The sequence below is a fragment of the Pleurodeles waltl genome, chromosome 7 (assembly GCF_031143425.1).
Source record: "Pleurodeles waltl isolate 20211129_DDA chromosome 7, aPleWal1.hap1.20221129, whole genome shotgun sequence".
Taxonomy (NCBI): domain Eukaryota; kingdom Metazoa; phylum Chordata; class Amphibia; order Caudata; family Salamandridae; genus Pleurodeles; species Pleurodeles waltl.
In genome coordinates, this window is record NC_090446.1 from 1032064378 (window position 1) to 1032078971 (window position 14594).

Here is a 14594-nt window from a genome sequence, read left to right on the forward strand (position 1 = left end):
TTTGCTTGCCCTGTGCCCCCCGTCACCCAGTGACTTTTACCCTACTTAACTTGCTCTGTTTTAGTTAAAATATTTAATTATATCCTTCCAAGATGGCTCCATTGTTTTTAGTTAGGACAATGTTTTAGTTTTGTGCTATCAGTGCCACTCTGCTAAGGTGTCACTATCAGCGCCAGAGATAGATAAGATGTAGATATTCACATAAGGTACTTTACAACTTTGTGCTTGTGAGGGAATTGTTTACGTAATTGCTGCCCCAAGCATGTCATGTTACCTATTGTTTGGGAACCGACCTACGTCAGGAGCCCGAACAGATCGGTATAAATGCACCTCACATAGACAGATAGTCAGAGGGATTCCTACCAGATGCCGTCAATGCTATCCATGCTGCTTGTCACCTTGACGCTGACCCAGTCTTCGTGTCCCTACGGAGCTAGAGACCTCAATCCAGGGTAACAAGGGTTGGGGGCTCTTTTCTTGGCATTGGAAGATTAGGTTTCACACCTTGCTCTGTTTAGGTTAGAAGATTAGGTTCATCATGATAGGGTATTAGGACATTTTTCATATCTCATGTCAGTTTATTTTATTGCAAGATGGTGGGGGTCTTTGTATTAATGACTCTCGTTTTCACAATTCTGTTTCTTGCATTATTTGATATCCTTTTCATTGCAGCCCATGCAACTTATTGTAGATTGCAGTTTTGTTAATAAAACCTTTTGAAAACTTTAATACATCTCCTTCATTGCCTGTGTTTGTCTGAGAAATGTTGTTCAGGTGAGAAAGGGGTCATTTCTGTTTAACCACAACACTTCCTGAGATGTTGCACTCTTGAGTCCATGTGTAAAGGCTGCCACAAATCACCTATTACTGTTTGGGTTTTTGGTGAGGTGCTGTTTGTGACCTGGGAGGGTTGGGAAGACAGTTGCGACTTGTTGTAGGATTGGCATAGTCGCCTACATACATAAGTACTGTCTTCCTAAAACCAGCAGACTTGCCTAAAGCAAGAGTCAAACTACGACATGGCGCCACCAACGATAGTGTTTAGGCACTAATTTACAGATACCCTGACTATCACTGTCTCACATACAACAGGTACCCTAAGTACCATTATATGGAGACATCCGTGGTCTTGGGGAAGATCTTCCTCAGCTGAACAGGGAGCACCTAATTAGGCTGTAGGTTGTTCGAGCTCGAACCATTAAAAGGACTTTTCTCCCAACTTGGTGTTCCATCTCTTTACCTATTACACAATATGGCTAACGCCATAGGCATTCCTGAGAACGCTAGACAGGCATTAACTCTACACTTAGTAGCGCATGGCTTGACAGATGAGGGCGGGGATGTCACTTTCATAGTAGAAGCTAATGAAGCTTATAAAACAGAAACATTGTACTCTTGGGTCACCTTCCTGAGGAAGATCAAAGATCATTCACATTCCACACATACAGAATTGCGATTAAAATGTATTCCATGTGATACCGTGGCAATAGAACCTCATTATGAGATTCTATGATGCTTTGAAATGTAGAGTTCCACCGGTGGTCAGTTGTGCAGGTCAGCTGGGGACGTGGTCATTCTTCCTATCAGCTCAAATAAATATTAACATGTCTACTCTATTTCTTGTACCAGCGTCAATATCTACAACATGTTAGTAGAGTTCCATGCAGAGATTGTCTACTAGGAGGTGTCCCTATCCAAGATGTATAGTCAGACCACTCCAAAATTCCCTTATCCATATTCGTCTTTAATTCTACAATGAATGACCCACAAAAATCACAGAAATGTGAATTCAGCGCAAAAGAAATCTTAAAAAATCCTAATAACTTTGCCTCATGCATTTAATCTCCCCTCTGGCATTTCAGCCAGTCTTACCTACCATGCAAAGTATTATGTAGTACCGCTAATCAGGTACAGTTTGCAATCCAGTTCCCTCTTAATTAGGTTCCTGTATTGTGAATGTGTTTTCCAGTGTTACTAGGGTCTCTCATGAAAACACAATTTTTCTGAAATTATTATGATGCATTGATTATTTCGATTCATGCCCAAACATTGAAAAAAGGGATGTGGAATCCCATAATTTGAAAACAGATTTAGAGGTTGTCTCTTCTAATATTACCTAAAGATAGAGGCCCGCTAATGAGGGAAAAGTTACTGTAATAAGGTTAGTGAGAAGTTTCAATAAAAAGGTTTCAGACTCTTAAGGAAAACCTCTCAGTCCACGTTCCAGGTTTAAGCCTTGAATACTAGCAAACAGAGACAATTGTAAGGCTTTTTTCAGACATTTCACACTTCAAGTTTGCAGGATTGGGGATACAATCTAGTATAAATTCTTCACAGCCAAACAGAGCAATTGGGGTAATTTTGTGCTTGTAAGATTTAACGAGTGGTTTTCCGAAACAGCCAATTTAGAGAAGATTAAATATCCTCTGACTCATAGTGTATGGAAAACAGTTTTGCACTTGTTTCCCAGTGAGATTTCCAATTTAGGTTGCCTTTAATTAAGTTTCCTTAACTTCATTAACTGCTTGACTACTGAGAGCGTACAGTCACCCAGGGACAATGAAAATGTAGAAGATATGTTACAAAACACAACAACAAGATGTTTAACAGAATTGGTTGTTGATCAGTTTTGCAGTTGGTGGTTGGAACATTGAGTTGTGTGTTTAGAGCTGTCTGGACAAGCAGCATGAGGCCATAGGTATAACAAAATGCTGATAAATCGATCGCTAACCCTTGCAGGAAAAGCTCTTGCACGAATATATATTTTAGGTAAATTAGACAAAACAGCACAAACAAAAAGGGGCAACAGTACAGCTTTGCGTAAGCCTATTGCTAGTCATGGTTTTATCTGCCAAATGAAGCCCAGTCCATGTAGATATATGCAAGGTCTAGACTAAAAATACAATTAATGCCCACAGAAAACCCCAGCCCCTTTTATGAAAAGTTGTGTGGAAGTAAACAGAAGAGGTATTCAAGTTTCCTCTCTGCTTTATCATCTCGGCACTTCACAGGGCAAAGACCTAGTGAACGCAGTAAGACCTGTGCAGAATCCAGATTGCATGAGCCAGACAGTGTTATATTTCAGCTTTTTATTTCAGACACTTGGGCAGAAGTTTAGAAAAAGAATCCAGAAGAGAGACTTAGGGTCAGCTCTTTGATCCTGCTTACATATTAGTTTTTTACACTATCCATGACATCAAGTGATACTTTTGCCTGAAAGCGAACTATCCTTAAAGAGGAGTAAAAATATAGCTGCCCAGAATTCCGGAGCCATTTTTCTTACCTTGCTTGGCCCGTCTCTCAAGGCTAGGGGATTCACTGGCCTTCCGCCATGTTACCAGCAAAGCTCCTAGAGAACTGATGCTCATGTGTGCATGGATCGGAATCAAATCGTCCCTGAAATTTTCGACATGGGACCGCGGCTTAAGAGATTAATATCCACTGCCATCAAGGACGAAAATAGAAGGGATTTATTTGTGGCAATGACTTTTTTCATTTTTAATCAGGCTTTTGGCATGAAAAGTCACTTTTTAGTCTTAACACAGCTTATATTTTTCTCACACCAAACTGTTGATTTTGGCCCTCAAAAAATACTTGCATAAATCCTCGTATTTTAATTGGCATTCTTCACCATACCGGAAATTGTTGTGCTTCTTTGCTGTGTTGACTGGGCACTTTTATTGTATCTACCACAGTTTTCTTGTTTTTTAAACAAGAAGAGAAAAAGCAAAGCCAAGTGCCAAGTTTCACCATCACTTACCCAGAATAAAATAACGAATTTCTTCTATATATTCTATATTACTGACGTTCCTCTTGTTAATGTCGCACCACTTGAGAACCAGGGAGCAAATGCAAGTTTAACCTGGTTCAAACACAGACTGAATGGAAAATTGTCACTGACGGTCCATGGCAAAAAATTAAAATGTACAGATGCCTGGCAGTTTTTAGCTAGATAATCAATGGAAGCTTCCTGGTTGCTCCTAATGACATATCTGCTAACATGTTGACATATCTGCGGCAAAACACCTATTTGAGTTGCACAAGGCACTTTCCAACATGATGGCCTCTGGAATCCAGTACCTAACGACCTATTCCTTGTGCAGAAAAACTATCACCATAAGGTGGGATATCCAGATTTCTTGCGGTAAAGTCCCCACTGAATGGTGTAGCTGTGTGGGGAAATCTTTAGTGGCTTTGCTTGATGTCATCATCTAATATTTCAAACTCTTTAGTAAGCTCGAAGGCATCCCTTCGTGGCTTGAAATAAACTTTAAAAAAAAGTCATGCTTACAGCCTGGGCAATCTAAATTAATACAAATAGCAGAGGCAACATAACCTTTAAGCACAATATATCTAATATTAGCATTTCTGGAGGAATTATTCAGAATTGCAACGCCTCCTCCTGGGCCACCCACAATAGACTTCTCTTCCAGAGCTGCGTAGGAATTAAATCCGTTTAGATGTGAGCGTCAACCAGCCATGTCTCCTGGAGCATCAGAGGCGTACAGGGCTCAACAAACAATCACCCCTTGCATATCACATGCTGAACCCAAAATCATTCCAGGAGATTGGAACCATGGAATATACTTCTCAGTAATTTCCAAAATCAATGTATGTGCTCATGGGAATTCACGTGAATCTGATGTAGTAAGGGTGGAGCTCTACTATGCATGGAATCCCCTTCTGATTTAAACACACATTAAATATCAAGATAAACTCTATAGAGCTCTATAGAACAACTTTAAGAAGAGATTGAGGACATTTAGGAGTGTATGAGCAATGAAGATAGGCCCATATTTATATTTTTTGATGCAAAACTGTGCAAACGCAGTTTTGAGTCAAAACGTATAGTGCCGGCTTGCGCCATTCCAGGAGGCCAGCTGGGCGACAAATTTATGTAATGGCTCAATCCAGCACAAAGGATGGGCTAACGTCATGGAAAATGACATTAGCCGGGTGGGGGTGGCGGTATGGGAGAAGGGGGTTTTGCACCAAAAAATGACGTTAGGCTGGTTAGAGAAAAAAAAAAGACTCTAACCATCCTAGCCTCATTTCTTGATGCAAATCCATCCATACCACATTAATTCTGCCTTATAAAAGACAGGAGTCATGCCAAACTACCCCAATGCCCAGCACAGGGGACAAGGGTTCCCTGGGCATTGCCACTGCACCTGGTACCATGTAGGGGGGCCCAATTCAGGGCCCCCAATGTCACTTAAAAAAAAAAATAAAAAAAAAAAATACTTACCTCTACTCACTCTACTTATCTGTGATGGGGTCACCCATCGTGTGGTGTCCCTCTGGTTTGGATGGGGGTGTTCCTGGGGCTTGGCGGTGGGCACCTGTGGGCTCCTTCCATGTTGTTTGACCATGGAAATGTTTCCACAGGTCCCCTAACGCCTGCCCTGATCCAGGCTTTAAATAATGGCGCTAAGCATGCTTAGCACCATTATTTAGGCCCACCACCCTCCCGTGCACCATTTTTGCACGGGAGGATAAATAAGGCGCTAGGGCCTTAGAGTAAGTTTTTGGATGGGAACAGCCACCCTGCATCTCATTGACTCAAGGTGGGTTCATGCATCAAAAAAATGAATTAACTACAATATTTTACTGATAGAGTAGTCTAGCGTCAAAATATAAACATGGAGTTAAGTTTGCGCTGAATTAGCATAAAAAAAACAATGACGCTAATTCAGCGCAAGCAGAGTATAAATCTGAGCCATAGTCTTTTAATCTGTTAAACACACAAAAAACAGATTTATCTGACCTGTCCATATACATTAGCTTTAGCTTCATGTAAATGGGAAGCGCTTGTACTTAATATATATGCATTTGAAACACATTATAGCTATTTTTACCACTTCCCCACATCGTGTGCGTACAGAGCACGTTGTGTGAGATACATATTATGCAAATTATGTATCCCTCAAACACACAGTCGGGTCTTACCCCTTCACTCCCATCATAATTGTCCTTAATGTTGGGTTAATTTGACTATCTCCCTGTCCCCGGTACACCTCAGTGCACGTTACATAGGAGCTATGTATTAAAGCACATTTAAAGATTCACCCCTTCTCAAAGCTAGAAACGGTACACAGTGTTTAGTTGCTTTGCCTTTCTAAAATGTGTACAGTATAGGCATACGCCAATTCTTGTGCTTTCCTAACACACACACACTCCGCATTGGAAATTATACACAGTCATATAATGACATCACAGATGCTGCTATTGAAGATGGCGTATGTGGTCTCATCACAGATGTCATCAATTGTGCCATTTCAGATGTTATCAGTAATGTCATTCATAATATCGTTAATGATGCCATGTGTGAGGACAAGGCAGGGGTGCAAATTGCAGATTGCGTGGCATACTATAACTGGTGAACTTTAATGGTTTTTAGGTTTTATTGTAGACTTCACTATGACTAAGTGTTTGTTACATTGATTTTCTGAGTTCATTTAAAACATAGATGAATGTCTTATGAGCTGAGGTAACCAACACTTACCTTTATTAATGTTTTCCCAGTGAATATTCGCTGATGTTTTTATGCCAGACTGTATCAATGTAATTTACTCTACAGTGCATGCAGCCATGGATAGGGTGTTCTGGGCTCAGAATGTGGTCTGTAGCCACAGAGTGAACTGAAACACTCTGCCAGTGCCCACACCAATGCTCCTGCTGTGCCTGGCTTCAGCTAACACAAAAGGCTCTGAGCAAATGTAAGGTCAATTTCAATTCAAGATATGTTGCCTGTAATTGCAGTGCTCTACCACACCATGCACACTCCACTTTACCACACTCTGCTCTACTCTGTACCACCCAACACTACTGCACTCTACCATGCTCCCCACCACGCCACTCCACACTGCATTACTGCACTCTACTCTGCACCATCCCACTCTCTGACATTTCACTTGACACCTCTGTACTCTACATCCCTCTATGCCAATTCACTCTATCTCACATCACTCTACTATGCACCACTGCACTCTTCGCCTCTGCACTCTATGCCAATTCACTCTAATCCACTCTAACCTATTCTGCACCACTGCACTCTATGACACTCTATGACACTGCACTCTACAGTGAAACAATCTACTCTACACCACAGCACTCTACTCCACTGCAATCTACCCTGCACCACTCCTCTTTCTCCCACTAAACTCTATGCCACTCTATTCTATGCTTCTGCCACTTTACTCAAAACCAACACACTTTATACCACTGCACTCTACGGCAATCTACTCTGCACTACTGCACTCTACACTAGTGTACTGTACCCTGCAACACTCTGTGTCACTTCACTCTGCCTCATTATAGACAATTGCAATCTACATCACTTTACTCTGTACTACTCAATGTCATTGCTCTCTACACTAAAGCACTCAATGCCACTCTCCTCCACACCACTGCACTCTATGACACTCTACTCTGTAACACTGCACTTTCTGCCACTGTACTCTAGGTCACTCTACTGTGCACCACTGCACTCTATTCTACACCACTCTACCCCACTCTAGTGCAATCTACACCAATGCACTGTATGCCACTACACTCTATGCCAATTCACTCAATGCCACTCTAATCTACAGTGCAGCATTGCACTTTTTGACACTGCACTCTCTGCCACCTCAATCTAAGCCTCTCTAATCTACTCTGCAGCACTCTACCATATGACAGTGCACTCTACCCCACTCTACTATGCACCACTGCACTCTTCGCGACTGCACCACTGTACTCTGCACCACTGTACTCTGTACCACTCTATGCCACTGCACTCCATGGCACTGCACTCTACAACACTCCACTCTGCAAGACTTCACTCTCCGCCACTGAACATAATGCCAGTATGCTCTGCACCTCTGCACCCATTGCCACTGCATTCTACTTTGCACCACTCAGGTCTATACCACTCTACTGCACTCTGCGCCAGTTCACTCTTTGCCACTGTACTCTGCATCATGGTGCTCTGCATGACTCTAATGTGTTCTGCACCACTGCACTCCATGCACTGCAATCAACCAATAAATCATTTAGGATTCTTAGAGAGCGCAGCTAATCACCTGTTCAGGTCTCAAGGCGCTGAGGGGGGCAGGTGGTACTGCAGCTCAGTCGACGCTCTGGATGGTCGGTTCAGTTGAAGAGCCAGGTCTTTGAGGTCCTTCCTGAATTGAGACAGAGATGAGAGATTGCCTGAGATGAAGAGGAAGAGAGTTCCAGGTTTTAACAGCGAAGTAGGAGAAGAATCTTCCTCAGACTGTAGTCTTGCTGACTCGTGGGATGGTGGTCAGGTCCAGGTGAGTGGGACATAGTAGTCAGGTGGGCGTGTGGAAGGCGAGACGGTGGTTGAGGTACGCAAGTCCGATGTTGTAGAGTGCCTTGTAGGCGAGCATGAGGAGTGTGAAGGTGATTCTTTTGTTGATCGAGAGCCAGTGGGGGTCTTTCAAGTGCCCGGAGATGTGGCTGCGGCAAGGGATGTCCAGGATAAGTTTAGTGGCGGATTCTTTGCAGCTTCTTTTGGAGCTTCTGGGAGGTGCCTGCGTAGAGCTTGCTGCTGATGAGCGCCTGGGTGACTGTACTTCTTGATTCATCTGGGATCCACTTGAAGATCTGTAGAAGCTGATGGAGAGTGTGGAAGCAGGAGGACAAGACTGTGTTGACTTAGTGGTTCACAGAGAGCCGAGGATGATTCTAAGGTTGACTGCACTCTACACCACTCTACTTTATGCCACTGCACTTTACAACACTGTACTCTGCACCTCTGAACTGTACCCTGCACCACTCCACACTACCCTGTACCGCTGCACTGTACACCACTTCACACTACTCTGTAACAATGCACTCTACGTCACTTTACTCTACTCCACTTCACTCTACTCCACTCTACTGCACCATTGCACTCTATACCACTGCAATGTACACTGCACTAGTCTGTCACCGCACTCTATGCAAATGCACTTTATATAACTTTACTGAAAACCGGTGCACTCTACGCCAATCTACTCTTCACTGCTGTACATTATGTTGCTTCACTCTAGTCCACTTTACTCCACTCAGACACTACATTCTACAACACTCCACTCTATGGGGCTCCACTCCATTAATTTCAACCTAACTCTATGATACTTTACTCCACTCTATGCAACACTATTACACTACTCCACTCTGCGCCACTCTATGCTGCTTTACTCCACTCTATTCTACAAGACACTCCTCCACTCTACTCCACTTTGCTATTGCACTCTACGCCACTCCACTCTGACACTCTATGCCACTAATCTTTGCGCCATTAAACTCAACACTCTACTACGCTCCATGCCATTCCACTCTCCTGCACTACTCTACTGTGCTGTATTTAACTCTTCTCTGCAACAATCTGCAGGATGAGACAAATAATCTGTGAGGGCCTTTCTGTGTGAAGTGGACCATTGGCTCTGTACAAGTTAATTTGGGCATAAGAAGGAAGTTAAAATTATCAGCCATGTTCCCTACTGACCAAGTGTATTCGTAATTTCACAAACAGTTCTCTGAGGGATTCAATCTGTAAAAACTAGGCTTAAAAGACTGGGGCCCAGATTTACTAAATAGTCACTCAGTGCAGTGCAGCAGTGATTTGACACTCTCCTCCCCTCTCCCTAGCACCGGTGCTGATTTTAGCTGCCATGCGGCACTCACTCACCTTTGCACCAAAGTGCAAGAGGGTGTGCGTGAGCCTAACATAGGTTTTGTACTGGAAGGGTACCCTTCAGGTACAAAATACTATGCTTAGACACACTGTGCAGCACACAAGCAAAGTCAGAAAAGAAAGGAGAAATGAAAACATTTCCCCTTTTAACACCTCAGTTTCAAATGGCATAAACGTTTGCACAAAACCCTGTCTATTATTGTTTGTAGATAGAGTTTTGCATCAAAAGGCATGGGGGGGTTACATGGGAATGCCAATGTACCACCCATGTAACGTCCTGTTCGCGCTAATTAACGCAAAGCAGTGGAATTCTGTGGAGGAGGAGTTCAGTGAGTGGTGGAGTGCCACTGCCGCCTGCACCTTGCCCTGAGTACGCCTGATCTCGTAAGCATTAAGCAGGGTCGGGCCTGACCCTGCTTAGCACTCCCGAAATCGGGCACATTCAGGACAGGGCCATAGGCAGCAAGAGCTGCCGTTTCAGACTTCTTGTGCACCAGCCTGTCCAGTGTGCACTGCACACGGGGCTGGCGAGTGCTCAAGAGGCCTGGGCAGGCCAGTGAAGAAGAGGCCTGAAATGGCAGCTTTTGCTGCCTACGGCCCTGGTCTGAACTCAGGCCAGGGCCGTAGGCAGCAAAAGCTGCCATTTCAGGCCTCTTGTGCACCAGTATGCACAAAAGGAAAAAAGAAACGGGGCCTTACTTGGGTCCTCCAGGGGGTTCTCGTCACCCTTGATGTTCCCAGCAGCCTTGCTCTCTGCCTCCCTCTGCCTGCTGCTCCTGGCAGAGGGAGGCCTGGATCCGTCACCGGTGCGCACTGCAGCCCAGTAATGGGACACATCGCAACCGCGCAGACTGTCTGCACTTGTGTTGTGAGGCCCATAATTGGGTTGCAGTGAACATGTGGTGAGCTCTGATCCGCTGGTGGAGCTAACAGATTTTTGGGTCCAACTCTGCACTCCAAGTGGACCGTGGAGTGCCAAAAACTCTGTTAGCTTCACCAGCGGAGCGGAGCTCACCACCCACCCCTAATTAACACAATGGACCCCAGGGGATGGGGTCCCCTCCCCTTTAAAATATATAGGGCCCTGGGGTCCCCAGGGTCTAATAAGGCTCAGAGAGGATGGCCATGAGCCCCCCAACTTAAAAATTCAAAAGGCCCTGTTGAGTGAGGTTCCCAAGGCCTAATGAGGCTCAGGAAGCTGCCACTAGGCCGCCCTCACCTGTAAAGTAGACAAGGCCCTGTGGAATGAGGCTCCCAGTGCTTAATAAGGCTCAAGGAAGAGGGCCTTGTGGTTCCCTCCCATTTAATATACACAAGGCTCTGGGGGATGGGGTCCCCTGGACCTAGTGAGGGATGAGGAGTTGGGGCCACACAGCCTCCCTCCCCTTCAAAAAGAATATATGACCTTGGTGGATGATGTCCCCAGTGCTTGAGAAATCTCGGGGAGAGAGGCCGCACAACTTTTTAAAGTTGAGAGGGGCTGTCCTCCTTGAACTTATTATGGCCCTGGGGACCCCATCCCCACCGGGCCCTGTATATTTTAAAGGAGAGCGGGACACATGGTCCCCTTGCCCAAGCCTCTTTAGGGCCAGACGACTGGATCCCCCAGAGCCTTTTTTTATGGCCCTGGGGTTTTAAGGTTAAGCCTTGCAAGCTTCATGGGGACCCTATCCCCCAGACTGTGTATTTTTTTAAAGTGAGGGGGGCTGTATGGCTTATTTAAGCTTATTTTAGCCCCTTGGACTCCGTCCCCCAGAGCCTGTGCTTAAAAGGGTGGGTACTTTGGTGCCACCCAAGGCACCCAACATATCCAAAGGTATGCAAAGATGGGGCCATGTGTCTCCAGCCAGCTCCCTGCATATTACAGTAACCAGTATTGCTCTCGTCCGCAGAGATCAGCTATTTATGCTGTTCCCTCCGGGCAGAGCAGTCTCTTGATCTGTTCTCTGCCTGCATCAGTACTCCCATCCCCTTATGAAATGCGGCCCTAGGGCTGCCCCTCCCAGGCCTATAACTGAAGAATTCAGCCCAGGCCGCCATTTTGGTTTTTTTCCACAATCCAGTGGGAGCCCTGTGGGATTGCAGCAAAATATGTTGTTTTGGCCCCAGGGGTGGGTCCCTGTGGGTCACCCAGGGTCCCCCTCTGGGACCTGGAGGGCAGGGTATCCCTATCCTGCCTCTTTATGTTGTTTTTTTTAAACCTCAGGAAAAGGGACTAGGGCCCATATTTATACTTTTTTAGCACCGCTTTTGTGTCACTTTTTGATGCAAAAGCAGCTCAAACTTACAAAATACAATTGCATTTTGCGTAAAAAAGTGAAAGTTTGCGCTGCTTTTGCGTCAAAAAGTGACGCAAAAGCGGCGCAAAAAAAGTATAAATACGGTCCTAAGGGCCAGATGTAGCAAGACGTTTGCATGTCGCAAACTGCGAAAAACACAGTTTGCGCCACGCAAACGGCCTCCCGCGATGCTCATTCCAAAATTGCGAGTCGGTACCGACTCGCAATTTGGGAATGCGACTCGCAAATAGGAAGGGGTGTTCCCTTCCTATTTGCGACTCGCATTGCAATTCAGACTTGCCTTGTGACCGCGAATGCGGTCGCAAAGCAACTCGCAGTTACCACCAGTGTTACACTGGTGGTAACTCATTCGCAAAAGGGAAGGGGTCCCCACGGGACCCCTTCCCCTTTGTGAATGTCGACAAAAATATTTTTTCAGAGCAGGCAGTGGTCCTATGGACCACTGCCTACTCTGAAAAACAAAACCAAATGGTTTCGGTATTTTTTTCATTTTGCAACTCGTTTTCCTTTAAGGAAAACGGGCTGCAAAATGAAAAAAACAAACTGCTTTATTTAAAAAGCAGTCACAGACATGGAGGTCTGCTGACTTCAGCAGGCCACCATCCCTGTGAGTGCAGGGACTCGCTATGGGGTCGCAAAAAGCGACCCACCTCATTTATATTAATGAGGTTTGTCTTTGCGACCCCATAGCGAGTCGCAGAAGGTGTCTGACACACCATTCTGCATATGCTTTTGCGAGTCTGAAATTGCGAGTCGCACTGACTCGCAATTTCAGACTCGCAAAAGCATATCTTGCTACATCTGGCCTTAAGTCCCTGAGTCCTGCAATGGCTAGCAGCAAAATGTTTCGCATGTTGTTGGCAGCCAATTAGATCGCTTGCTCCTGTGAGAGTCTGATTCCCGCTGGAGCAATTGGCCCGAGGGCTCTCTTGGTCACTCAGAATGTGAGAGTCCCTCGAACCCAACTGTCTAGATATCTATATTTTTTAACCCTTTTTTAACCTTAATTGCTCAAATCACAAAAAGCACAATCTGCATACCAAGATCTAGCTTCCCATCAAATTTGGTGTTATATGTATATATAGATATATATATTCACCAAAAAAAAATAAAGGTTACAAGGACGTTATAGTTAGGAACATAATTTACACACACAAAACCATTAAAATTCAGCTGTTATAGTTAGTTTTTTCAAGTAACTATAACTTGTGCCCTAATGTAATTATAATCCATGCCTTCACCATGCAGTTTTCAGATCAATAATTTTACTGCAAATGTTGCAATGATATTATCACTAATGTCATAGAAGATGCAATTACTGATGTAATATGTGGGGTGTTTAGCAGTGCATGACAAGGGTGTGAGTTACAGGTGAAATAAGTAAGGTGGAAGCTGTAAGAACAATGGAAAAGCAAGGTGAGGACACTCTAAAAAGGGATGGGAAAACAAGGAGAAAGCAGTGAGAATGAGGGAAAAGCAAGCAGAAGGCACACAAAATACTGGGAAAATCCACAAGAAAGCAGTGAGAACAAGGGAAAAGCAAGGAGAATCCGATAAAAAAAAAAGGGTAAAAAGCAAGGAGAAAGCAATAAAAATGAGGGAAAAGCAAGGAGAGGGCACCCAAAACGTGTCAAAAAGCAAGGTGAAGGCTGTTAAAAAAGAGGGAAAAGCAAGGAAAAGGCACTTAACAAAGGGGGAAAACAAGGAGAAAGCAGTGAAAATGAGATAAAAGCAAGGAGAGGGCACACAAAAACAAGTGAAAAGCCAGGTGAAAGCAGTGAGAATGAGGGAAAAGCAAGGAGAAGGCACTCAAAAAATAGGGAAAAAAAGCAAGGCGAATGCTGTGAAAACAACGGAAAAGCAAGGAGAAGGCACACAAAATACAGGGAAAAAGCAAGGAGAAGACAGTGAGAACAAGGGGAAAGCAAGGAGAAGGCAATCAAAAAATGGGTTAAAAAGCAAGGAGAAAGCAGTGACAGCAAGGGAAAAGTGAGGAGAAGACATACAAAATACTGGGGGAAGCAAGGAGAAAACAGTGAAAATGAGGGGAAGGCAAAGAGAGGGCACACAAAATACAACGGAAAAAAACAAGGAGAAATCAGTGAAATCAAGGGAAAAGCAAAAAAGGGCACACAAAAATGAGTGAAAAAGCAAGGTGAAAGCAGTGAGAACAAGGGAAAAGCAAGGAAAAGGAATTAAAAAACAGGGGAAAAGGGAAGGAGAATGCAAGGAAAACAAGAGAAAAACAAGGAGAAGGCACACAAAATACATGGAAAAAGCAAGGAGAAAACAATGAGAATAAGGGAAAAGCAAGGAGAAGGCACTGAAAAAATGGGGGAAACAGCAAGGAGAAAGCAGTGACAGTGAGGGAGAAGCAAGGAGAAGGCATACAAAATACAGTGGGAAGCTAGGAGAAAGCAGTGAAAATGAAGGGAAGGCAAGGAGAGGGCACACCACAAAAAACAAAGGAAAAAGCAAGGAGAAATGAGTGAAAACAAGGGAAAAGCAAGAAGAGGGCACAGCAAAAAATGGGGGAAAAACAAGGTCAAAGCAGTGAGAATGAAGAAAAATCATAAAGTAGGCATGCAAAAAATGAGGGAACAAACAAG

General features: G+C 44.3%; 1 protein-coding gene across 1 annotated transcript in view; it reads left to right on the top strand.

Moving 5' to 3' along the window:
- Window positions 1–14594, top strand: part of RGS9 (regulator of G protein signaling 9) — a 707657-nt gene that overhangs the window by 419838 nt on the left and 273225 nt on the right. The gene's annotated exons all lie outside the window — the stretch shown is intronic.